This window comes from Salmo salar, unplaced genomic scaffold (assembly GCF_965601325.2).
Source record: "Salmo salar unplaced genomic scaffold, fSalSal1 ptg000071l, whole genome shotgun sequence".
NCBI classification, from domain to species: Eukaryota; Metazoa; Chordata; class Actinopteri; order Salmoniformes; family Salmonidae; genus Salmo; species Salmo salar.
The window spans coordinates 3,032,471-3,058,360 of NW_027675314.1; positions in this window are offsets into that span (position 1 = coordinate 3,032,471).

The following is a 25,890-nucleotide window of genomic DNA, read 5'->3' on the forward strand; positions in this document are numbered from 1 at the left end:
GGTGTACATGAGGCTGGGTCTAGTAAGGTTATAGGTGGTGGTGTAGATGAGGCTGGGTCTAGTCAGGTTATAGATGGTGGTGTAGATGAAGCTGGGTCTAGTCAGGTTATAGGTGGTGGTGTAGATGAGGCTGGGTCAAGTCAGGTTATAGATGGTGGTGTAGATGAGGCTTGGTCTAGTCAGGTTATAGATGGTGGTGTAGATGAGGCTGGATCTAGTCAGTTTATAGATGGTGGTGTTGATGAGGCTGGGTCTAGTCAGGTTATAGATGGTGTAGATGAGGCTGGGTCTAGTCAGGTTATAGATGGTGGTGTAGATGAGAATGGGTCTAGTCATGCTATAGATGGTGGTGATGTAGATGAGGATGGGTCTTGTCAGGTTATAGGTGGTGGTGTAGATGAGGCTGGGTCTAGTCATGCTATAGATTGTGGTGGTGTAGATGAGGCTGGGTCTAGTCAGGTTATAGATGGTGGTGGTGTGGATGAGGCTGGGTCTAGTCAGGTTATAGATGATGGTGTAGATGAGGCCTGGTCAAGTCAAGCTATAGATGGTGGTGTAGATAAGGCTGGGTCTAGTCAGGTTATAGATGGTGGTGTAGATGAGTCTGGGTCTAGTCAGGTTATAGATGGTGGTGTAGATGAGGCTGGGTCTAGTCAGGTTATAGATGGTGGTGTAGATGAGGCTGGGTCTAGTCAGGTTATAGATGGTGGTGGTGTAGATGAGGCTGGGTCTAGTCAGGTTATAGGTGGTGGTGTAGATGAGGCTGGGTCTAGTCAGGTTATAGATGGTTGTGTAGATGAGGCTGGGTCTAGTCAGGTTATAGATGGTGGTGTAGATGAGGCTGGGTATAGTCAGGTTATAGATGGTGGTGTAGATGAGGCTGGGTCTAGTTAGGTTATAGATGGTGTAGATGAGGCTGCGTCTATTCAGGTTATAGATGGTGGTGTAGATGAGGCTGGGTCTAGTCATGCTATAGATGGTGGTGTAGATGAGGCTGTGTCTAGTCAGGTTATAGATGGTGGTGTAGATGAGGCTGGGTCTAGTCAAGTTATAGATGGTGGTGTAGATGAGGATGGGTCTAGTCAGATTATAGGTGGTGGTGTAGATGAGGCTGGGTCTAGTCAGGTTATAGATGGTGGTGTAGATGAAGCTGGGTCTAGTCAGGTTATAGATGGTGGTGTAGATGAAGCTGGGTCTAGTCAGGTTATAGGTGGTGGTGTAGATGAGGCTGGGTCAAGTCAGGTTATAGATGGTGGTGTAGATGAGGCTTGGTCTAGTCAGGTTATAGATGGTGGTGTAGATGAGGCTGGGTCTAGTCAGGTTGTAGATGGTGGTGTAGATGAGGCTGGGTCTAGTCAGGTTATAGATGGTGTAGATGAGGCTGGGTCTAGTCAGGTTATAGATGGTGGTGTAGATGAGAATGGGTCTAGTCATGGTAAAGATGGTGGTGATGTAGATGAGGATGGGTCTTGTCAGGTTATAGGTGGTGGTGTAGATGAGGCTGGGTCTAGTCATGCTATAGATTGTGGTGGTGTAGATGAGGCTGGGTCTAGTCAGGTTATAGATGGTGGTGGTGTGGATGAGGCTGGGTCTAGTCAGGTTATAGATGATGGTGTAGATGAGGCCTGGTCAAGTCAGGTTATAGATGGTGGTGTAGATGAGGCTGGGTCTAGTCAGGTTATAGATGGTGGTGTAGATGAGGCTGGGTCTAGTCAGGTTATAGGTGGTGGTGTAGATGAGGCTGGGTCTAGTCATGCTATAGATGGTGGTGGTGTAGATGAGGCTGGGTCTAGTCAGGTTATAGGTGGTGGTGTAGATGAGGCTGGGTCTAGTCAGGTTATAGGTGGTTGTGTAGATGAGGCTGGGTCTAGTCAGGTTATAGATGTTGGTGTAGATGAGGCTGGGTCTAGTCAGGTTATAGATGGTGGTGTAGATGAGGATGGGTCTAGTCATGCTATAGATGGTGGTGATGTAGATGAGGATGGGTCTTGTCAGGTTATAGGTGGTTTTGTAGATGAGGCTGGGTCTAGTCATGCTATAGATTGTGGTGGTGTAGATGAGGCTGGGTCTAGTCAGGTTAAAGATGGTGGTAGTGTGGATGAGGCTGGGTCTAGTCAGGTTATAGATGATGGTGTAGATGAGGCCTGGTCAAGTCAAGCTATAGATGGTGGTGTAGATGAGGCTGGGTCTATTCAGGTTATAGATGGTGGTGTAGATGAGGCTGTGTCTAGTCAGGTTATAGATGGTGGTGTAGATGAGGCTGGGTCTAGTCAGGTTATAGATGGTGGTGTAGATGAGGATGGGTCTAGTCAGGTTATAGGTGGTGGTGTAGATGAGGCTGGGTCAAGTCAGGCTATAGATGGTGGTTTAGATGAAGCTGGGTCTAGTCAGGTTATAGGTGGTGGTGTAGATGAGGCTGGGTCAAGTCAGGTTATAGATGGTGGTGTAGATGAGGCTGGGTCTAGTCAGGTTATAGATGGTGATGTAGATGAGGCTGGGTCTAGTCAGGTTATAGGTGGTGGTGTAGATGAGGCTGGGTCTAGTCATGCTATAGATGGTGGTGGTGTAGATGAGGCTGGGTCTAGTCAGGTTATAGGTGGTGGTGTAGATGAGGCTGGGTCTAGTCAGGTTATAGGTGGTGGTGTAGATGAGGCTGGGTCTAGTCAGGTTATAGATGTTGGTGTAGATGAGGCTGGGTCTAGTCAGGTTATAGATGGTGGTGTAGATGAGGCTGGGTCTAGTCAGGTTATAGATGGTGGTGTAGATGAGGCTGGTTCTAGTCAGGTTATAGATGGTGGTGTAGATGAGGCTGGGTCTAGTCAGGTTATAGATGGTGGTGTAGATGAGGCTGGGTCTAGTCAGGTTATAGCTGTTGGTGTAGATGAGACTGGGTCTAGTCATGCTATAGATGGTGGTGGTGTAGATGAGTTTGGGTCTAGTCAGGTTATAGGTGGTGGTGTAGATGAGGCTGGGTCTAGTCAGGTTATAGGTGGTGGTGTAGATGAGGCTGGGTCTAGTCAGGTTATAGATGTTGGTGTAGATGAGGCTGGGTCTAGTCAGGTTATAGATGGTGGTGTAGATGAGGCTGGGTCTAGTCAGGTTATAGATGGTGGTGTAGATGAGGCTGGGTCTAGTCAGGTTATAGATGGTGTATATGAGACTGGGTCTAGTCAGGTTATAGATGGTGGTGTAGATGAGGCTGGGTCTAGTCATGCTATAGATGGTGGTGGTGTACATGAGGCTGGGTCTAGTAAGGTTATAGGTGGTGGTGTAGATGAGGCTGGGTCTAGTCAGGTTATAGATGGTGGTGTAGATGAAGCTGGGTCTAGTCAGGTTATAGGTGGTGGTGTAGATGAGGCTGGGTCAAGTCAGGTTATAGATGGTGGTGTAGATGAGGCTTGGTCTAGTCAGGTTATAGATGGTGGTGTAGATGAGGCTGGGTCTAGTCAGGTTATAGATTGTGGTGTAGATGAGGCTGGGTCTAGTCAGGTTATAGATGGTGTAGATGAGGCTGGGTCTAGTCAGGTTATAGATTGTGGTGGTGTAGATGAGGCTGGGTCTAGTCAGGTTATAGATGGTGGTGGTGTGGATGAGGCTGGGTCTAGTCAGGTTATAGATGGTGGTGTAGATGAGAATGGGTCTAGTCATGCTATAGATGGTGGTGATGTAGATGAGGATGGGTCTTGTCAGGTTATAGGTGGTGGTGTAGATGAGGCTGGGTCTAGTCATGCTATAGATTGTGGTGGTGTAGATGAGGCTGGGTCTAGTCAGGTTATAGATGGTGGTGGTGTGGATGAGGCTGGGTCTAGTCAGGTTATAGATGATGGTGTAGATGAGGCCTGGTCAAGTCAGGTTATAGATGGTGGTGTAGATGAGAATGGGTCTAGTCATGGTAAAGATGGTGGTGATGTAGATGAGGATGGGTCTTGTCAGGTTATAGGTGGTGGTGTAGATGAGGCTGGGTCTAGTCATGCTATAGATTGTGGTGGTGTAGATGAGGCTGGGTCTAGTCAGGTTATAGATGGTGGTGGTGTGGATGAGGCTGGGTCTAGTCAGGTTATAGATGATGGTGTAGATGAGGCCTGGTCAAGTCAGGTTATAGATGGTGGTGTAGATGAGGCTGGGTCTAGTCAGGTTATAGATGGTGGTGTAGATGAGGCTGGGTCTAGTCAGGTTATAGGTGGTGGTGTAGATGAGGCTGGGTCTAGTCATGCTATAGATGGTGGTGGTGTAGATGAGGCTGGGTCTAGTCAGGTTATAGGTGGTGGTGTAGATGAGGCTGGGTCTAGTCAGGTTATAGGTGGTTGTGTAGATGAGGCTGGGTCTAGTCAGGTTATAGATGTTGGTGTAGATGAGGCTGGGTCTAGTCAGGTTATAGATGGTGGTGTAGATGAGGATGGGTCTAGTCATGCTATAGATGGTGGTGATGTAGATGAGGATGGGTCTTGTCAGGTTATAGGTGGTTTTGTAGATGAGGCTGGGTCTAGTCATGCTATAGATTGTGGTGGTGTAGATGAGGCTGGGTCTAGTCAGGTTAAAGATGGTGGTAGTGTGGATGAGGCTGGGTCTAGTCAGGTTATAGATGATGGTGTAGATGAGGCCTGGTCAAGTCAAGCTATAGATGGTGGTGTAGATGAGGCTGGGTCTATTCAGGTTATAGATGGTGGTGTAGATGAGGCTGTGTCTAGTCAGGTTATAGATGGTGGTGTAGATGAGGCTGGGTCTAGTCAGGTTATAGATGGTGGTGTAGATGAAGCTGGGTCTAGTCAGGTTATAGGTGGTGGTGTAGATGAGGCTGGGTCAAGTCAGGCTATAGATGGTGGTTTAGATGAAGCTGGGTCTAGTCAGGTTATAGGTGGTGGTGTAGATGAGGCTGGGTCAAGTCAGGTTATAGATGGTGGTGTAGATGAGGCTGGGTCTAGTCAGGTTATAGATGGTGATGTAGATGAGGCTGGGTCTAGTCAGGTTATAGGTGGTGGTGTAGATGAGGCTGGGTCTAGTCATGCTATAGATGGTGGTGGTGTAGATGAGGCTGGGTCTAGTCAGGTTATAGGTGGTGGTGTAGATGAGGCTGGGTCTAGTCAGGTTATAGGTGGTGGTGTAGATGAGGCTGGGTCTAGTCAGGTTATAGATGTTGGTGTAGATGAGGCTGGGTCTAGTCAGGTTATAGATGGTGGTGTAGATGAGGCTGGGTCTAGTCAGGTTATAGATGGTGGTGTAGATGAGGCTGGTTCTAGTCAGGTTATAGATGGTGGTGTAGATGAGGCTGGGTCTAGTCAGGTTATAGATGGTGGTGTAGATGAGGCTGGGTCTAGTCAGGTTATAGCTGTTGGTGTAGATGAGACTGGGTCTAGTCATGCTATAGATGGTGGTGGTGTAGATGAGTTTGGGTCTAGTCAGGTTATAGGTGGTGGTGTAGATGAGGCTGGGTCTAGTCAGGTTATAGGTGGTGGTGTAGATGAGGCTGGGTCTAGTCAGGTTATAGATGTTGGTGTAGATGAGGCTGGGTCTAGTCAGGTTATAGATGGTGGTGTAGATGAGGCTGGGTCTAGTCAGGTTATAGATGGTGGTGTAGATGAGGCTGGGTCTAGTCAGGTTATAGATGGTGTATATGAGACTGGGTCTAGTCAGGTTATAGATGGTGGTGTAGATGAGGCTGGGTCTAGTCATGCTATAGATGGTGGTGGTGTACATGAGGCTGGGTCTAGTAAGGTTATAGGTGGTGGTGTAGATGAGGCTGGGTCTAGTCAGGTTATAGATGGTGGTGTAGATGAAGCTGGGTCTAGTCAGGTTATAGGTGGTGGTGTAGATGAGGCTGGGTCAAGTCAGGTTATAGATGGTGGTGTAGATGAGGCTTGGTCTAGTCAGGTTATAGATGGTGGTGTAGATGAGGCTGGGTCTAGTCAGGTTATAGATTGTGGTGTAGATGAGGCTGGGTCTAGTCAGGTTATAGATGGTGTAGATGAGGCTGGGTCTAGTCAGGTTATAGATTGTGGTGGTGTAGATGAGGCTGGGTCTAGTCAGGTTATAGATGGTGGTGGTGTGGATGAGGCTGGGTCTAGTCAGGTTATAGATGGTGGTGTAGATGAGAATGGGTCTAGTCATGCTATAGATGGTGGTGATGTAGATGAGGATGGGTCTTGTCAGGTTATAGGTGGTGGTGTAGATGAGGCTGGGTCTAGTCATGCTATAGATTGTGGTGGTGTAGATGAGGCTGGGTCTAGTCAGGTTATAGATGGTGGTGGTGTGGATGAGGCTGGGTCTAGTCAGGTTATAGATGATGGTGTAGATGAGGCCTGGTCAAGTCAGGTTATAGATGGTGGTGTAGATGAGGCTGGGTCTAGTCAGGTTATAGATGGTGGTGTAGATGAGGCTGGGTCTAGTCAGGTTATAGGTGGTGGTGTAGATGAGGCTGGGTCTAGTCATGCTATAGATGGTGGTGGTGTAGATGAGGCTGGGTCTAGTCAGGTTATAGGTGGTGGTGTAGATGAGGCTGGGTCTAGTCAGGTTATAGGTGGTTGTGTAGATGAGGCTGGGTCTAGTCAGGTTATAGATGTTGGTGTAGATGAGGCTGGGTCTAGTCAGGTTATAGATGGTGGTGTAGATGAGGATGGGTCTAGTCATGCTATAGATGGTGGTGATGTAGATGAGGATGGGTCTTGTCAGGTTATAGGTGGTGGTGTAGATGAGGCTGGGTCTAGTCATGCTATAGATTGTGGTGGTGTAGATGAGGCTGGGTCTAGTCAGGTTAAAGATGGTGGTAGTGTGGATGAGGCTGGGTCTAGTCAGGTTATAGATGATGGTGTAGATGAGGCCTGGTCAAGTCAAGCTATAGATGGTGGTGTAGATGAGGCTGGGTCTATTCAGGTTATAGATGGTGGTGTAGATGAGGCTGTGTCTAGTCAGGTTATAGATGGTGGTGTAGATGAGGCTGGGTCTAGTCAGGTTATAGATGGTGGTGTAGATGAGGATGGGTCTAGTCAGATTATAGGTGGTGGTGTAGATGAGGCTGGGTCTAGTCAGGCTATAGATGGTGGTTTAGATGAAGCTGGGTCTAGTCAGGTTATAGGTGGTGGTGTAGATGAGGCTGGGTCAAGTCAGGTTATAGATGGTGGTGTAGATGAGGCTGGGTCTAGTCAGGTTATAGATGGTGATGTAGATGAGGCTGGGTCTAGTCAGGTTATAGGTGGTGGTGTAGATGAGGCTGGGTCTAGTCATGCTATAGATGGTGGTGGTGTAGATGAGGCTGGGTCTAGTCAGGTTATAGGTGGTGGTGTAGATGAGGCTGGGTCTAGTCAGGTTATAGGTGGTGGTGTAGATGAGGCTGGGTCTAGTCAGGTTATAGATGTTGGTGTAGATGAGGCTGGGTCTAGTCAGGTTATAGATGGTGGTGTAGATGAGGCTGGGTCTAGTCAGGTTATAGATGGTGGTGTAGATGAGGCTGGTTCTAGTCAGGTTATAGATGGTGGTGTAGATGAGGCTGGGTCTAGTCAGGTTATAGATGGTGGTGTAGATGAGGCTGGGTCTAGTCAGGTTATAGCTGTTGGTGTAGATGAGACTGGGTCTAGTCATGCTATAGATGGTGGTGGTGTAGATGAGTTTGGGTCTAGTCAGGTTATAGGTGGTGGTGTAGATGAGGCTGGGTCTAGTCAGGTTATAGGTGGTGGTGTAGATGAGGCTGGGTCTAGTCAGGTTATAGATGTTGGTGTAGATGAGGCTGGGTCTAGTCAGGTTATAGATGGTGGTGTAGATGAGGCTGGGTCTAGTCAGGTTATAGATGGTGGTGTAGATGAGGCTGGGTCTAGTCAGGTTATAGATGGTGTATATGAGACTGGGTCTAGTCAGGTTATAGATGGTGGTGTAGATGAGGCTGGGTCTAGTCATGCTATAGATGGTGGTGGTGTACATGAGGCTGGGTCTAGTAAGGTTATAGGTGGTGGTGTAGATGAGGCTGGGTCTAGTCAGGTTATAGATGGTGGTGTAGATGAAGCTGGGTCTAGTCAGGTTATAGGTGGTGGTGTAGATGAGGCTGGGTCAAGTCAGGTTATAGATGGTGGTGTAGATGAGGCTTGGTCTAGTCAGGTTATAGATGGTGGTGTAGATGAGGCTGGGTCTAGTCAGGTTATAGATTGTGGTGTAGATGAGGCTGGGTCTAGTCAGGTTATAGATGGTGTAGATGAGGCTGGGTCTAGTCAGGTTATAGATTGTGGTGGTGTAGATGAGGCTGGGTCTAGTCAGGTTATAGATGGTGGTGGTGTGGATGAGGCTGGGTCTAGTCAGGTTATAGATGGTGGTGTAGATGAGAATGGGTCTAGTCATGCTATAGATGGTGGTGATGTAGATGAGGATGGGTCTTGTCAGGTTATAGGTGGTGGTGTAGATGAGGCTGGGTCTAGTCATGCTATAGATTGTGGTGGTGTAGATGAGGCTGGGTCTAGTCAGGTTATAGATGGTGGTGGTGTGGATGAGGCTGGGTCTAGTCAGGTTATAGATGATGGTGTAGATGAGGCCTGGTCAAGTCAAGCTATAGATGGTGGTGTAGATGAGGCTGGGTCTAGTCATGCTATCGATGGTGGTGGTGTAGATGAGGTTATAGATGGTGGTGTAGATGAGGCTGGGTCTAGTCAAGTTATAGATGGTGGTGTAGATGAGGATGGGTCTAGTCAGATTATAGGTGGTGGTGTAGATGAGGCTGGGTCTAGTCAGGTTATAGATGGTGGTGTAGATGAAGCTGGGTCTAGTCAGGTTATAGGTGGTGGTTTAGATGAGGCTGGGTCAAGTCAGGTTATAGATGGTGGTGTAGATGAGGCTGGGTCTAGTCAGGTTATAGATTGTGATGTAGATGAAGCTGGGTCTAGTCAGGTTATAGGTGGTGGTGTAGATGAAGCTGGGTCTAGTCAGGTTGTAGGTGGTGGTGTAGATGAGGCTGGGTCAAGTCAGGTTATAGATGGTGGTGTAGATGAGGCTGGGTCTAGTCAGGTTATAGATGGTGGTGTAGATGAGTCTGGGTCTAGTCAGGTTATAGATGGTGGTGTAGATGAGGCTGGGTCTAGTCAGGTTATAGATGGTTGTGTAGATTAGGCTGGGTCTAGTCATGCTATAGATGGTGGTGGTGTAGATGAGGATGGGTCTTGTCAGGTTATAGATGGTGATGTAGATGAAGCTGGGTCTAGTCAGGTTATAGGTGGTGGTGTAGATGAAGCTGGGTCTAGTCAGGTTATAGGTGGTGGTGTAGATGAGGCTGGGTCAAGTCAGGTTCTAGATGGTGGTGTAGATGAGGCTGGGTCTAGTCAGGTTATAGATGGTGATGTAGATGAGGCTGGGTCTAGTCAGGTTATAGGTGGTGGTGTAGATGAGGCTGGGTCTAGTCATGCTATAGATGGTGGTGGTGTAGATGAGGCTGGGTCTAGACAGGTTATAGGTGGTGGTGTAGATGAGGCTGTGTCTAGTCAGGTTATAGGTGGTGGTGTAGATGATCCTGGGTCTAGTCAGGTTATAGGTGGTGGTGGTGTAGATGAGGCTGGGTCTAGTCAGGTTATAGATGGTGGTGTAAATGAGGCTGGGTCTAGTCAGGTTATAGATGGTGGTGTAGATTAGTCTGGGTATTGTCAGGTTATAGATGGTGGTGTAGATGAGGCTGGGTCTAGACAGGTTATAGATGGTGTAGATGAGGCTGGGTCTAGTCAGTTTATAGATGGTGGTGTAGATTAGGCTGGGTCTAGTCATGCTATAGATGGTGGTGGTGTAGATGAGGATGGGTCTTGTCAGGTTATAGATGGTGGTGTAGATGAGGCTGGGTCTAGTCAGGTTATAGGTGGGTGTGTAGATGAGGATGGGTCTAGTCATGCTATAGATGGTGGTGGTGTAGATGAGGCTGGGTCTAGTCAGGTTATAGGTGGTGGTGTAGATGAGGCTGGTCTAGTCAGGTTATAGATGGTGGTGTAGATGAGGCTGGGTCTAGTCAGGTTATAGATGGTGGTGTAGATGAGGCTGGGTCTAGTCAGGTTATAGATGGTGGTGTAGATGAGGCTGGGTCTAGTCAGGTTATAGGTGTTGGTGTAGATGAGACTGGGTCTAGTCATGCTATTGATGGTGGTGGTGTACATGAGGCTGGGTCTAGTAAGGTTATAGGTGGTGGTGTAGATGAGGCTGGGTCTAGTCAGGTTATAGATGGTGGTGTAGATGAAGCTGGGTCTAGTGAGGTTATAGGTGGTGGTGTAGATGAGGCTGGGTCAAGTCAGGTTATAGATGGTGGTGTAGATGAGGCTTGGTCTAGTCAGGTTATAGATGGTGGTGTAGATGAGGCTGGGTATAGTCAGGTTATAGATGGTGGTGTAGATGAGGCTAGGTCTAGTCAGGTTATAGATGGTGTAGATGAGGCTGGGTCTAGTCAGGTTATAGATGGTGGTGTAGATGAGAATGGGTCTAGTCATGCTATAGATGGTGGTGATGTAGATGAGGATGGGTCTTGTCAGGTTATAGGTGGTGGTGTAGATGAGGCTGGGTCTAGTCATGCTATAGATTGTGGTGGTGTAGATGAGGCTGGGTCTAGTCAGGTTATAGATGGTGGTGGTGTGGATGAGGCTGGGTCTAGTCAGGTTATAGATGATGGTGTAGATGAGGCCTGGTCAAGTCAAGCTATAGATGGTGGTGTAGATGAGGCTGGGTCTAGTCAGGTTATAGATGGTGGTGTAGATGAGGCTGGGTCTAGTCAGGTTATAGATGGTGGTGTAGATGAGGCTGGGTCTAGTCAGGTTATAGATGGTGGAGTAGATGAGGCTGGGTCTAGTCAGGTTATAGGTGGTGGTGTAGATGAGGCTGGGTCTAGTCATGCTATCGATGGTGGTGGTGTAGATGAGGTTATAGATGGTGGTGTAGATGAGGCTGGGTCTAGTCAAGTTATAGATGGTGGTGTAGATGAGGATGGGTCTAGTCAGATTATAGGTGGTGGTGTAGATGAGGCTGGGTCTAGTCAGGTTATAGATGGTGGTGTAGATGAAGCTGGGTCTAGTCAGGTTATAGGTGGTGGTGTAGATGAGGTAGGGGCAAGTTAGGTTATAGATGCTGGTGTAGATGAGGCTGGGTCTAGTCAGGTTATAGATTGTGATGTAGATGAAGCTGGGTCTAGTCAGGTTATAGGTGGTGGTGTAGATGAAGCTGGGTCTAGTCAGGTTGTAGGTGGTGGTGTAGATGAGGCTGGGTCAAGTCAGGTTATAGATGGTGGTGTAGATGAGGCTGGGTCTAGTCAGGTTATAGATGGTGATGTAGATGAGGCTGGGTCTAGTCAGGTTATAGGTGGTGGTGTAGATGAGGCTGGGTCTAGTCATGCTATAGATGGAGGTGGTGTAGATGAGGCTGGTTCTAGACAGGTTATAGGTGGTGGTGTAGATGAGGCTGGGTCTAGTCAGGTTATAGGTGGTGGTGTAGATGATCCTGGGTCTAGTCAGGTTATAGGTGGTGGTGTAGATGAGGCTGGGTCTAGTCAGGTTATAGATGGTGGTGTAGATGAGGCTGGGTCTAGTCAGATTATAGAGGGTGGTGTAGATGAGTCTGGGTCTAGTCAGGTTATAGATGGTGGTGTAGATTAGGCTGGGTCTAGTCATGCTATAGATTGTGGTGGTGTAGATGAGGATGGGTCTTGTCAGTTTATAGGTGGTGGTGTAGATGAAGCTGGGTCTAGTCAGGTTATAGGTGGTGGTGTAGATGAGGCTGGTTCAAGTCAGGTTCTAGATGGTGGTGTAGATGAGGCTGGGTCTAGTCAGGTTATAGATGGTGATGTAGATGAGGCTGGGTCTAGTCAGGTTATAGGTGGTGGTGTAGATGAGGCTGGGTCTAGTCATGCTATAGATGGTGGTGGTGTAGATGAGGCTGGGTCTAGTCATGCTATAGATGGTGGTGGTGTAGATGAGGCTGGGTCTAGACAGGTTATAGGTGGTGGTGTAGATGAGGCTGGGTCTAGTCAGGTTATAGGTGGTGTGTAGATGATCCTGGGTCTAGTCAGGTTATAGGTGGTGGTGGTGTAGATGAGGCTGGGTCTAGTCAGGTTATAGATGGTGGTGTAAATGAGGCTGGGTCTAGTCAGGTTATAGATGGTGGTGTAGATGAGTCTGGGTATTGTCAGGTTATAGATGGTGGTGTAGATGAGGCTGGGTCTAGACAGGTTATAGATGGTGTAGATGAGGCTGGGTCTAGTCAGGTTATAGATGGTGGTGTAGATTAGGCTGGGTCTAGTCAAGCTATAGATGGTGGTGGTGTAGATGAGGATGGGTCTTGTCAGGTTATAGATGGTGGTGTAGATGAGGCTGGGTCTAGTCAGGTTATAGGTGGGTGTGTAGATGAGGATGGGTCTAGTCATGCTATAGATGGTGGTGGTGTAGATGAGGCTGGGTGAAGTCAGGTTATAGGTGGTGGTGTAGATGAGGCTGGGTCTAGTCAGGTTATAGGTGGTGGTGTAGATGATGCTGGTCTAGTCAGGTTATAGATGGTGGTGTAGATGAGGCTGGGTCTAGTCAGGTTATAGATGGTGGTGTAGATGAGGCTGGGTCTAGTCAGGTTATAGATGGTGATGTAGATGAGGCTGGGTCTAGTCAGGTTATAGGTGTTGGTGTAGATGAGACTGGGTCTAGTCATGATATTGATGGTGGTGGTGTAGATGAGTTTGGGTCTAGTCAGGTTATAGGTGGTGGTGTAGATGAGGCTGGGTCTAGTCAGGTTATAGGTGGTGGTGTAGATGAGGCTGGGTCTAGTCAGGTTATAGATGTTGGTGTAGATGAGGCTGGGTCTAGTCAGGTTATAGATGGTGGTGTAGATGAGGTTTGGTCTAGTCAGGTTATAGATGGTGGTGTAGATGAGGCTGGGTCTAGTCAGGTTATAGATGGTGTATATGAGGCTGGGTCTAGTCAGTTTATAGATGGTGGTGTAGATGAGGCTGGGTCTAGTCATGCTATAGATGGTGGTGGTGTACATGAGGCTGGGTCTAGTAAGGTTATAGGTGGTGGTGTAGATGAGGCTGGGTCTAGTCAGGTTATAGATGGTGGTGTAGATGAAGCTGGGTCTAGTCAGGTTATAGGTGGTGGTGTAGATGAGGCTGGGTCTAGTCAGGTTATAGATGGTGGTGTAGATGAGGCTTGGTCTAGTCAGGTTATAGATGGTGGTGTAGATGAGGCTGGGTCTAGTCAGGTTATATATGGTGGTGTAGATGAGGCTGGGTCTAGTCAGGTTATAGATGGTGGTGTAGATTAGGCTGGGTCTAGTCATGCTATAGATGGTGGTGGTGTAGATGAGGATGGGTCTTGTCAGGTTATAGATGGTGGTGTAGATGAGGCAGGGTCTAGTCAGGTTATAGGTGGTGGTGTAGATGAGGATGGGTCTAGTCAGGTTATAGATGGTGGTGTAGATGAGGCTGGGTCTAGTCAGGTTATAGATGGTGGTGTAGATGAGGCTGGGTCTAGTCAGGTTATAGATGGTGGTGTAGATGAGGCTGGGTCTAGTCAGGTTATAGGTGTTGGTGTAGATGAGACTGGGTCTAGTCATGATATAGATGGTGGTGGTGTAGATGAGTTTGGCTCTAGTCAGGTTATAGGTGGTGGTGTAGATGAGGCTGGGTCTAGTCATGCTATAGATGGTGGTGGTGTAGATGAAGCTGGGTCTAGACAGGTTATAGGTGGTGGTGTAGATGAGGCTGGGTCTAGTCAGGTTATAGGTGGTGGTGTAGATGATCCTGGGTCTAGTCAGGTTATAGGTGGTGGTGTAGATGAGGCTGGGTCTAGTCAGGTTATAGATGGTGGTGTAGATGAGGCTGGGTCTAGTCAGGTTATAGGTGTTGGTGTAGATGAGACTGGGTCTAGTCATGCTATAGATGGTGGTGGTGTAGATGAGTTTGGGTCTAGTCAGGTTATAGGTGGTGGTGTAGATGATGCTGGGTCTAGTCAGGTTATAGGTGGTGGTGTAGATGAGGCTGGGTCTAGTCAGGTTATAGATGTTGGTGTAGATGAGGCTGGGTCTAGTCAGGTTATAGATGGTGGTGTAGATGAGGCTGGGTCTAGTCAGGTTATAGATGGTGGTGTAGATGAGGCTGGGTCTAGTCATGCTATAGATGGTGGTGGTGTAGATGAGGATGGGTCTTGTCAGGTTATAGATGGTGGTGTAGATGAGGCTGGGTCTAGTCAGGTTATAGGTGGTGGTGTAGATGAGGATGGGTCTAGTCAGGTTATAGATGGTGGTGTAGATGAGGCTGGGTCTAGTCAGGTTATAGATGGTGGTGTAGATGAGGCTGGGTCTAGTCAGGTTATAGATGGTGGTGTAGATGAGGCTGGGTCTAGTCAGGTTATAGGTGTTGTTGTAGATGAGACTGGGTCTAGTCATGATATAGATGGTGGTGGTGTAGATGAGTTTGGCTCTAGTCAGGTTATAGGTGGTGGTGTAGATGAAGCTGGGTCTAGACAGGTTATAGGTGGTGGTGTAGATGAGGCTGGGTCTAGTCAGGTTATAGGTGGTGGTGTAGATGATCCTGGGTCTAGTCAGGTTATAGGTGGTGGTGTAGATGAGGCTGGGTCTAGTCATGCTATAGATGGTGGTGGTGTAGATGAGGCTGGGTCTAGTCAGGTTATAGATGGTGGTGTAAATGAGGCTGGGTCTAGTCAGGTTATAGATGGTGGTGTAGATGAGTCTGGGTATTGTCAGGTTATAGATGGTGGTGTAGATGAGGCTGGGTCTAGACAGGTTATAGATGGTGTAGATGAGGCTGGGTCTAGTCAGGTTATAGATGGTGGTGTAGATTAGGCTGGGTCTAGTCATGCTATAGATGGTGGTGGTGTAGATGAGGATGGGTCTTGTCAGGTTATAGATGGTGGTGTAGATGAGGCTGGGTCTAGTCAGGTTATAGGTGGTGGTGTAGATGAGGATGGGTCTAGTCATGCTATAGATGGTGGTGGTGTAGATGAGGCTGGGTGAAGTCAGGTTATAGGTGGTGGTGTAGATGAGGCTGGGTCTAGTCAGGTTATAGGTGGTGGTGTAGATGAGGCTGGTCTAGTCAGGTTATAGATGGTGGTGTAGATGAGGCTGGGTCTAGTCAGGTTATAGATGGTGGTGTAGATGAGGCTGGGTCTAGTCAGGTTATAGATGGTGGTGTAGATGAGGCTGGGTCTAGTCAGGTTATAGGTGTTGGTGTAGATGAGACTGGGTCTAGTCATGCTATAGATGGTGGTGGTGTAGATGAGTTTGGGTCTAGTCAGGTTATAGGTGGTGGTGTAGATGATGCTGGGTCTAGTCAGGTTATAGGTGGTGGTGTAGATGAGGCTGGGTCTAGTCAGGTTATAGATGTTGGTGTAGATGAGGCTGGGTCTAGTCAGGTTATAGATGGTGGTGTAGATGAGACTGGGTCTAGTCAGGTTATAGATGGTGGTGTAGATGAGGCTGGGTCTAGTCAGGTTATAGATGGTGTATATGAGGCTGGGTCTAGTCAGGTTATAGATGGTGGTGTAGATGAGGCTGGGTCTAGTCATGCTATAGATGGTGGTGGTGTACATGAGGCTGGGTCTAGTAAGGTTATAGGTGGTGGTGTAGATGAGGCTGGGTCTAGTCAGGTTATAGATGGTGGTGTAGATGAAGCTGGGTCTAGTCAGGTTATAGGTGGTGGTGTAGATGAGGCTGGGTCTAGTCAGGTTATAGATGGTGGTGTAGATGAGGCTTGGTCTAGTCAGGTTATAGATGGTGGTGTAGATGAGGCTGGGTCTAGTCAGGTTATAGATGGTGGTGTAGATGAGGCTGGGTCTAGTCAGGTTATAGATGGTGGTGTAGATTAGGCTGGGTCTAGTCATGCTATAGATGGTGGTGGTGTAGATGAGGATGGGTCTTATCAGGTTATAGATGGTGGTGTAGATGAGGCTGGGTCTAGTCAGGTTATAGGTGGTGGTGTAGATGAGGATGGGTCTAGTCAGGTTATAGATGGTGGTGTAGATGAGGCTGGGTCTTGTCAGGTTATAGATGGTGGTGTAGATGAGGCTGGGTCTAGTCAGGTTATAGATGGTGGTGTAGATGAGGATGGGTCTAGTCAGGTTATAGGTGTTGGTGTAGATGAGACTGGATCTAGTCATGCTATAGATGGTGGTGGTGTAGATGAGTTTGGGTCTAGTCAGGTTATAGGTGGTGGTGTAGATGAGGCTGGGTCTAGTCAGGTTATAGGTGGTGGTGTAGATGAGGCTGGGTCTAGTCAGGTTATAGATGTTGGTGTAGATGAGGCTGGGTCTAGTCAGGTTATAGATGGTGGTGTAGATGAGGCTGGGTCTAGTCAGGTTATAGATCGTGGTGTAGATGAGGCTGGGTCTAGTCAGGTTATAGATGGTGGTGTAGTTGAGGCTGGGTCTAGTCAGGTTATAGATGGTGTATATGAGATTGGGTCTAGTCAGGTTATAGATGGTGGTGTAGATGAGGCTGGGTCTAGTCATGCTATAGATGGTGGTGATGTAGATGAGGATGGGACTTGTCAGGTTATAGGTGGTGGTGTAGATGAGGCTGGGTCTAGTCATGCTATAGATTGTGGTGGTGTAGATGAGGCTGGGTCTAGTCAGGGTATAGATGGTGGTGGTGTGGATGAGGCTGGGTCTAGTCAGGTTATAGATGATGGTGTAGATGAGGCCTGGTCAAGTCAACCTATAGATGGTGGTGTAGATGAGGCTGGGTCTAGTCAGGTTATAGATGGTGGTGTAGATGAGGCTGGGTCTAGTCATGCTATAGATGGTGGTGGTGTAGATGAGGCTGGGTCTAGTCAGGTTATAGGTGGTGGTGTAGATGAGGCTCGGTCTAGTCAGGTTATAGATGGTTGTGTAGATGAGGCTGGGTCTAGTCAGGTTATAGATGGTGGTGTAGATGAGGCTGGGTCTAGTCAGGTTATAGATGGTGGTGTAGATGAGGCTGGGTCTAGTTAGGTTATAGATGTGTAGATGAGGCTGGGTCTATTCATGCTATAGATGGTGGTGTAGATGAGGCTGTGTCTAGTCAGGTTATAGATGGTGGTGTAGATGAGGCTGGGTCTAGTCAGGTTATAGGTGGTGGTGTAGATGAGGCTGGGTCAAGTCAGGTTATAGATGGTGGTGTAGATGAGGCTTGGTCTAGTCAGGTTATAGATGGTGGTGTAGATGAGGCTGGGTCTAGTCAGGTTATAGATGGTGGTGTAGATGAGGCTGGGTCTAGTCAGGTTATAGATGGTGTAGATGAGGCTGGGTCTAGTCAGGTTATAGATGGTGGTGTAGATGAGAATGGGTCTAGTCATGCTATAGATGGTGGTGATGTAGATGAGGATGGGACTTGTCAGGTTATAGGTGGTGGTGTAGATGAGGCTGGGTCTAGTCATGCTATAGATTGTGGTGGTGTAGATGAGGCTGGGTCTAGTCAGGGTATAGATGGTGGTGGTGTGGATGAGGCTGGGTCTAGTCAGGTTATAGATGATGGTGTCGATGAGGCCTGGTCAAGTCAAGCTATAGATGGTGGTGTAGATGAGGCTGGGTCTAGTCAGGTTATAGATGGTGGTGTAGATGAGGCTGGGTCTAGTCATGCTATAGATGGTGGTGGTGTAGATGAGGCTGGGTCTAGTCAGGTTATAGGTGGTGGTGTAGATGAGGCTCGGTCTAGTCAGGTTATAGATGGTTGTGTAGATGAGGCTGGGTCTAGTCAGGTTATAGATGGTGGTGTAGATGAGGCTGGGTCTAGTCAGGTTATAGATGGTGGTGTAGATGAGGCTGGGTCTAGTTAGGTTATAGATGTGTAGATGAGGCTGGGTCTATTCATGCTATAGATGGTGGTGTAGATGAGGCTGTGTCTAGTCAGGTTATAGATGGTGGTGTAGATGAGGCTGGGTCTAGTCAAGTTATAGATGGTGGTGTAGATGAGGATGGGTCTAGTCAGATTATAGGTGGTGGTGTAGATGAGGCTGGGTCTAGTCAGGTTATAGATGGTGGTGTAGATGAATCTGGGTATAGTCAGGTTATAGGTGGTGGTGTAGATGAGGCTGGGTCAAGTCAGGTTATAGATGGTGGTGGTGTAGATGAGGCTGGGTCTAGTCAGGTTATAGATTGTGATGTAGATGAAGCTGGGTCTAGTCAGGTTATAGGTGGTGGTGTAGATGAAGCTGGGTCTAGTCAGGTTATAGGTGGTGGTGTAGATGAGGCTGGGTCAAGTCAGGTTATAGATGGTGGTGTAGATGAGGCTGGGTCTAGTCAGGTTATAGATGGTGATGTAGATGAGGCTGGGTCTAGTCAGGTTATAGGTGGTGGTGTAGATGAGGCTGGGTCTAGTCATGCTATAGATGGTGGTGGTGTAGATGAGGCTGGGGCTAGACAGGTTATAGGTGGTGGTGTAGATGAGGCTGGGTCTAGTCAGGTTATAGGTGGTGGTGTAGATGATCCTGGGTCTAGTCAGGTTATAGGTGGTGGTGTAGATGAGGCTGGGTCTAGTCAGGTTATAGATGGTGGTGTAGATGAGGCTGGGTCTAGTCAGGTTATAGATGGTGGTGTAGATGAGTCTGGGTCTAGTCAGGTTATAGATGGTGGTGTAGATGAGGCTGGGTTTAGACAGGTTATAGATGGTGTAGATGAGGCTGGGTCTAGTCAGGTTATAGATGGTGGTGTAGATTAGGCTGGGTCTAGTCATGCTATAGATGGTGGTGGTGTAGATGAGGATGGGTCTTGTTAGGTTATAGATGGTGATGTAGATGAAGCTGGGTCTAGTCAGGTTATAGGTGGTGGTGTAGATGAAGCTGGGTCTAGTCAGGTTATAGGTGGTGGTGTAGATGAGGCTGGGTCAAGTCAGGTTATAGATGGTGGTGGTGTAGATGAGGCGGGGTCTAGTCAGGTTATAGATTGTGATGTAGATGAAGCTGGGTCTAGTCAGGTTATAGGTGGTGGTGTAGATGAAGCTGGGTCTAGTCAAGCTATAGATGGTGGTGTAGATGAGGCTGGGTCTAGTCAGGTTATAGATGGTGGTGTAGATGAGGCTGGGTCTAGTCATGCTATAGATGGTGGTGGTGTAGATGAGGCTGGGTCTAGTCAGGTTATAGGTGGTGGTGTAGATGAGGCTCGGTCTAGTCAGGTTATAGATGGTTGTGTAGATGAGGCTGGGTCTAGTCAGGTTATAGATGGTGGTGTAGATGAGGCTGGGTCTAGTCAGGTTATAGATGGTGGTGTAGATGAGGCTGGGTCTAGTTAGGTTATAGATGTGTAGATGAGGCTGGGTCTATTCATGCTATAGATGGTGGTGTAGATGAGGCTGTGTCTAGTCAGGTTATAGATGGTGGTGTAGATGAGGCTGGGTCTAGTCAAGTTATAGATGGTGGTGTAGATGAGGATGGGTCTAGTCAGATTATAGGTGGTGGTGTAGATGAGGCTGGGTCTAGTCAGGTTATAGATGGTGGTGTAGATGAAGCTGGGTCTAGTCAGGTTATAGGTGGTGGTGTAGATGAGGCTGGGTCAAGTCAGGTTATAGATGGTGGTGTAGATGAGGCTGGGTCTAGTCAGGTTATAGATGGTGATGTAGATGAGGCTGGGTCTAGTCAGGTTATAGGTGGTGGTGTAGATGAGGCTGGGTCTAGTCATGCTATAGATGGTGGTGGTGTAGATGAGGCTGGGTCTAGTCATGCTATAGATGGTGGTGGTGTAGATGAGGCTGGGTCTAGTCAGGTTATAGGTGGTGGTGTAGATGATCCTGGGTCTAGTCAGGTTATAGGTGGTGGTGTAGATGAGGCTGGGTCTAGTCAGGTTATAGATGGTGGTGTAGATGAGGCTGGGTCTAGTCAGGTTATAGATGGTGGTGTAGATGAGTCTGGGTCTAGTCAGGTTATAGATGGTGGTGTAGATGAGGCTGGGTTTAGACAGGTTATAGATGGTGTAGATGAGGCTGGGTCTAGTCAGGTTATAGATGGTGGTGTAGATTAGGCTGGGTCTAGTCATGCTATAGATGGTGGTGGTGTAGATGAGGATGGGTCTTGTCAGGTTATAGATGGTGATGTAGATGAAGCTGGGTCTAGTCAGGTTATAGGTGGTGGTGTAGATGAAGCTGGGTCTAGTCAGGTTATAGGTGGTGGTGTAGATGAGGCTGGGTCAAGTCAGGTTCTAGATGGTGGTGTAGATGAGGCTGGGTCTAGTCAGGTTATAGATGGTGATGTAGATGAGGCTGGGTCTAGTCAGGTTATAGGTGGTGGTGTAGATGAGGCTGGGTCTAGTCATGCTATAGATGGTGGTGGTGTAGATGAGGCTGGGTCTAGACAGGTTATAGGTGGTGGTGTAGATGAGGCTGGGTCTAGTCAGGTTATAGGTGGTGGTGTAGATGATCCTGGGTCTAGTCAGGTTATAGGTGGTGGTGTAGATGAGGCTGGGTCTAGTCAGGTTATAGATGGTGGTGTAAATGAGGCTGGGTCTAGTCAGGTTATAGATGGTGGTGTAGATGAGTCTGGGTATTGTCAGGTTATAGATGGTGGTGTAGATGAGGCTGGGTCTAGACAGGTTATAGATGGTATAGATGAGGCTGGGTCTAGTCAGGTTATAGATGGTGGTGTAGATTAGGCTGGGTCTAGTCATGCTATAGATGGTGGTGGTGTAGATGAGGATGGGTCTTGTCAGGTTATAGATGTTGGTGTAGATGAGGCTGGGTCTAGTCAGGTTATAGGTGGTGGTGTAGATGAGGCAGGTCTAGTCAGGTTATAGATGGTGGTGTAGATGAGGCTGGGTCTAGTCAGGTTATAGATGGTGGTGTAGATGAGGCTGGGTCTAGTCAGGTTATAGGTGGTGGTGTAGATGAGGCTGGGTCTAGTCATGCTATAGATGGTGGTGGTGTAGATGAGGCTGGGTCTAGTCAGGTTATAGGTGGTGGTGTAGATGAGACTCGGTCTAGTCAGGTTATAGATGGTTGTGTAGATGAGGCTGGGTCTAGTCAGGTTATAGATGGTGGTGTAGATGAGGCTGGGTCTAGTCAGGTTATAGATGGTGGTGTAGATGAGGCTGGGTCTAGTTAGGTTATAGATGTGTAGATGAGGCTGGGTCTATTCATGCTATAGATGGTGGTGTAGATGAGGCTGTGTCTAGTCAGGTTATAGATGGTGGTGTAGATGAGGCTGGGTCTAGTCAAGTTATAGATGGTGGTGTAGATGAGGATGGGTCTAGTCAGATTATAGGTGGTGGTGTAGATGAGGCTGGGTCTAGTCAGGTTATAGATGGTGGTGTAGATGAAGCTGGGTCTAGTCAGGTTATAGGTGGTGGTGTAGATGAGGCTGGGTCAAGTCAGGTTATAGATGGTGGTGTTGTAGATGAGGCTGGGTCTAGTCAGGTTATAGATTGTGATGTAGATGAAGCTGGGTCTAGTCAGGTTATAGGTGGTGGTGTAGATGAAGCTGGGTCTAGTCAGGTTATAGGTGGTGGTGTAGATGAGGCTGGGTCAAGTCAGGTTATAGATGGTGGTGTAGATGAGGCTGGGTCTAGTCAGGTTATAGATGGTGATGTAGATGAGATGGGTCTAGTCAGGTTATAGGTGGTGGTGTAGATGAGGCTGGGTCTAGTCATGCTATAGATGGTGGTGGTGTAGATGAGGCTGGGTCTAGACAGGTTATAGGTGGTGGTGTAGATGAGGCTGGGTCTAGTCAGGTTATAGGTGGTGGTGTAGATGATCCTGGGTCTAGTCAGGTTATAGGTGGTGGTGTAGATGAGGCTGGGTCTAGTCAGGTTATAGATGGTGGTGTAGATGAGGCTGGGTCTAGTCAGGTTATAGATGGTGGTGTAGATGAGTCTGGGTCTAGTCAGGTTATAGATGGTGGTGTAGATGAGGCTGGGTCTAGACAGGTTATAGATGGTGTAGATGAGGCTGGGTCTAGTCAGGTTATAGATGGTGGTGTAGATTAGGCTGGGTCTAGTCATGCTATAGATGGTGGTGGTGTAGATGAGGATGGGTCTTGTCAGGTTATAGATGGTGATGTAGATGAAGCTGGGTCTAGTCAGGTTATAGGTGGTGGTGTAGATGAAGCTGGGTCTAGTCAGGTTATAGGTGGTGGTGTAGATGAGGCTGGGTCAAGTCAGGTTCTAGATGGTGGTGTAGATGAGGCTGGGTCTAGTCAGGTTATAGATGGTGATGTAGATGAGGCTGGGTCTAGTCAGGTTATAGGTGGTGGTGTAGATGAGGCTGGGTCTAGTCATGCTATAGATGGTGGTGGTGTAGATGAGGCTGGGTCTAGACAGGTTATAGGTGGTGGTGTAGATGAGGCTGGGTCTAGTCAGGTTATAGGTGGTGGTGTAGATGATCCTGGGTCTAGTCAGGTTATAGGTGGTGGTGTAGATGAGGCTGGGTCTAGTCATGCTATAGATGGTGGTGGTGTAGATGAGGCTGGGTCTAGTCAGGTTATAGATGGTGGTGTAAATGAGGCTGGGTCTAGTCAGGTTATAGATGGTGGTGTAGATGAGTCTGGGTATTGTCAGGTTATAGATGGTGGTGTAGATGAGGCTGGGTCTAGACAGGTTATAGATGGTATAGATGAGGCTGGGTCTAGTCAGGTTATAGATGGTGGTGTAGATTAGGCTGGGTCTAGTCATGCTATAGATGGTGGTGGTGTAGATGAGGATGGGTCTTGTCAGGTTATAGATGTTGGTGTAGATGAGGCTGGGTCTAGTCAGGTTATAGGTGGTGGTGTAGATGAGGCAGGTCTAGTCAGGTTATAGATGGTGGTGTAGATGAGGCTGGGTCTAGTCAGGTTATAGATGGTGGTGTAGATGAGGCTGGGTCTAGTCAGGTTATAGATGGTGGTGTAGATGAGGCTGGGTCTAGTCAGGTTATAGGTGTTGGTGTAGATGAGACTGGTTCTAGTCATGCTATAGATGGTGGTGGTGTAGATGAGTTTGGGTCTAGTCAGGTTATAGGTGGTGGTGTAGATGAGGCTGGGTCTAGTCAGGTTATAGGTGGTGGTGTAGATGAGGCTGGGTCTAGTCAGGTTATAGATGTTGGTGTAGATGAGGCTGGGTCTAGTCAGGTTATAGATGGTGGTGTAGATGAGGCTGGGTCTAGTCAGGTTATAGATGGTGGTGTAGATGAGGCTGGGTCTAGTCAGGTTATAGATGGTGTATATGAGGCTGTGTCTAGTCAGGTTATAGATGGTGGTGTAGATGAGGCTGGGTCTAGTCATGCTATAGATGGTGGTGGTGTACATGAGGCTGGGTCTAGTAAGGTTATAGGTGGTGGTGTAGATGAGGATGGGTCTAGTCAGGTTATAGATGGTGGTGTAGATGAAGCTGGGTCAAGTCAGGTTATAGATGGTGGTGTAGATGAGGCTGGGTCTAGTCAGGTTATAGATTGTGATGTAGATGAAGCTGGGTCTAGTCAGGTTATAGGTGGTGGTGTAGATGAAGCTGGGTCTAGTCAGGTTATAGGTGGTGGTGTAGATGAGGCTGGGTCAAGTCAGGTTATAGATGGTGGTGTAGATGAGGCTGGGTCTAGTCAGGTTATAGATGGTGATGTAGATGAGGCTGGGTCTAGTCAGGTTATAGGTGGTGGTGTAGATGAGGCTGGGTCTAGTCAGGTTATAGGTGGTGGTGTAGATGAGGCTGGGTCTAGTCATGCTATAGATGGTGGTGGTGTAGATGAGGCTGGGTCTAGACAGGTTATAGGTGGTGGTGTAGATGAGGCTGGGTCTAGTGAGGTTATAGGTGGTGGTGTAGATGATCCTGGGTCTAGTCAGGTTATAGGTGGTGGTGTAGATGAGGCTGGGTCTAGTCATGCTATAGATGGTGGTGGTGTAGATGAGGCTGTGTCTAGTCAGGTTATAGATGGTGGTGTAAATGAGGCTGGGTCTAGTCAGGTTATAGATGGTGGTGTAGATGAGGCTGGGTCTAGTCAGGTTATAGATGGTGTATATGAGGCTGGGTCTAGTCAGGTTATAAATGGTGGTGTAGATGAGGCTGGGTCTAGTCATGCTATAGATGGTGGTGGTGTACATGAGGCTGGGTCTAGTAAGGTTATAGGTGGTGGTGTAGATGAGGCTGGGTCTAGTCAGGTTATAGATGGTGGTGTTGATGAAGCTGGGTCTAGTCAGGTTATAGGTGGTGGTGTAGATGAGGCTGGGTCTAGTCAGGTTATAGATGGTGGTGTAGATGAGGCTTGGTCTAGTCAGGTTATAGATGGTGGTGTAGATGAGGCTGGGTCTAGTCAGGTTATAGATGGTGGTGTAGATGAGGCTGGGTCTAGTCAGGTTATAGATGGTGGTGTAGATTAGGCTGGGTCTAGTCATGCTATAGATGGTGGTGGTGTAGATGAGGATGGGTCTTGTCAGGTTATAGATGGTGGTGTAGATGAGGCTGGGTCTAGTCAGGTTATAGGTGGTGGTGTAGATGAGGATGGGTCTAGTCAGGTTATAGATGGTGGTGTAGATGAGGCTGGGTCTAGTCAGGTTATAGGTGTTGATGTAGATGAGACTGGGTCTAGTCATGCTATAGATGGTGGTGGTGTAGATGAGTTTGGGTCTAGTCAGGTTATAGGTGGTGGTGTAGATGAGGCTGGGTCTAGTCAGGTTATAGGTGGTGGTGTAGATGAGGCTGGGTCTAGTCAGGTTATAGATGTTGGTGTAGATGAGGCTGGGTCTAGTCAGGTTATAGATGGTGGTGTAGATGAGGCTGGGTCTAGTCAGGTTATAGATGGTGGTGTAGATGAGGCTGGGTCTAGTCAGGTTATAGATGGTGTATATGAGGCTGGGTCTAGTCAGGTTATAGATGGTGGTGTAGATGAGGCTGGGTCTAGTCATGCTATAGATGGTGGTGGTGTACATGAGGCTGGGTCTAGTAAGGTTATAGGTGGTGGTGTAGATGAGGCTGGGTCTAGTCAGGTTATAGATGGTGGTGTAGATGAAGCTGGGTCAAGTCAGGTTATAGATGGTGGTGTAGATGAGGCTGGGTCTAGTCAGGTTATAGATTGTGATGTAGATGAAGCTGGGTCTAGTCAGGTTATAGGTGGTGGTGTAGATGAAGCTGGGTCTAGTCAGGTTATAGGTGGTGGTGTAGATGAGGCTGGGTCAAGTCAGGTTATAGATGGTGGTGTAGATGAGGCTGGGTCTAGTCAGGTTATAGATGGTGATGTAGATGAGGCTGGGTATAGTCAGGTTATAGGTGGTGGTGTAGATGAGGCTGGGTCTAGTCATGCTATAGATGGTGGTGGTGTAGATGAGGCTGGGTCTAGACAGGTTATAGGTGGTGGTGTAGATGAGGCTGGGTCTAGTCAGGTTATAGGTGGTGGTGTAGATGATCCTGGGTCTAGTCAGGTTCATAGATGGTGGTGTAGATGAGTCTGGGTCTAGTCAGGTTATAGATGGTGGTGTAGATGAGGCTGGGTCTAGACAGGTTATAGATGGTGTAGATGAGGCTGGGTCTAGTCAAGTTATAGATGGTGGTGTAGATTAGGCTGGGTCTAGTCATGCTATAGATGGTGGTGGTGTAGATGAGGATGGGTCTTGTCAGGTTATAGATGGTGCTGTAGATGAAGCTGGGTCTAGTCAGGTTATAGGTGGTGGTGTAGATGAAGCTGGGTCTAGTCAGGTTATAGGTGGTGGTGTAGATGAGGCTGGGTCAAGTCAGGTTCTAGATGGTGGTGTAGATGAGGCTGGGTCTAGTCAGGTTATAGATGGTGATGTAGATGAGGCTGGGTCTAGTCAGGTTATAGGTGGTGGTGTAGATGAGGCTGGGTCTAGTCATGCTATAGATGGTGGTGGTGTAGATGAGGCTGGGTCTAGACAGGTTATAGGTGGTGGTGTAGATGAGGCTGGGTCTAGTCAGGTTATAGGTGGTGGTGTAGATGATCCTGGGTCTAGTCAGGTTATAGGTGGTGGTGTAGATGAGGCTGGGTCTAGTCATGCTGTAGATGGTGGTGGTGTAGATG